The sequence below is a fragment of the Otolemur garnettii genome, unplaced genomic scaffold (genome assembly GCF_000181295.1).
Source record: "Otolemur garnettii isolate 467f Iridium unplaced genomic scaffold, OtoGar3 scaffold00129, whole genome shotgun sequence".
Classification (NCBI taxonomy): Eukaryota; Metazoa; Chordata; class Mammalia; order Primates; family Galagidae; genus Otolemur; species Otolemur garnettii.
This window is the reverse complement of record NW_003852524.1, coordinates 180161-180880: the sequence shown is the minus strand read 5'-3', so window position 1 is coordinate 180880 and position 720 is coordinate 180161.

The window sequence follows — 720 nt, the reverse complement described above, 5'->3', positions numbered from 1 at the left end:
GGCCTCGCGCTGTCGCAACCGCAGCGCCCTCTGCAGGCCGGAGCCGGGCGGGCAGGCCCGAGGCGGCTCCGGGTACCGCGGCCGTAATGCCCGACCGCGAGGGCTGATCCCGCCCAGGAGAAGCCGAGGCCGCAGGGCTGAGCCTCGCCGGGTAGAGCGACCGTGTGACCTGCTCCCATCTCGGGCGGAGGCCGCTTCGGGCCTGGCATTATTGGGAGGGGGATTTAAGGTTTCTGGGTTGAAGTCTGGAGCCATGGTCAACACCAGAACCAATTGACCCACCCACCCTTCCTCCGAAGAGGAAGAAAACCTTGCATTTGTTTTGGGTTTTTAGTCTTTATCTCTGCTCCACCCCCCAGACTCCAAAAGGAAATAATGACGTTCAAGCTCCTCGTCTTTTAGGAGTGGATGATTCCTCGACAAAGAGGAAATATTTTTCTATGATAAACAAGAATATCGATGAGAATTGCATTATTCAAAACTTTTCCAACTGACAAAAAAGAGAAGAGAAAGGGGGAATAAGGGCATGCCAGAAGACAAACTTTTTTTTGAGACAAAGGCTCACTTTGTCGCCCATAGCTCACAGCAACCTCCAGCTCTTGGGTTTAGGTGATTCTATTGCCTCGGCCTCCCAAGTAGCGGGACTACAGGCCTCGTCCACAATGCCCAACTATTTTTTTTGTTGCAGTTTTGGCCGAGGCCGGGTTCGAACCCGCCACC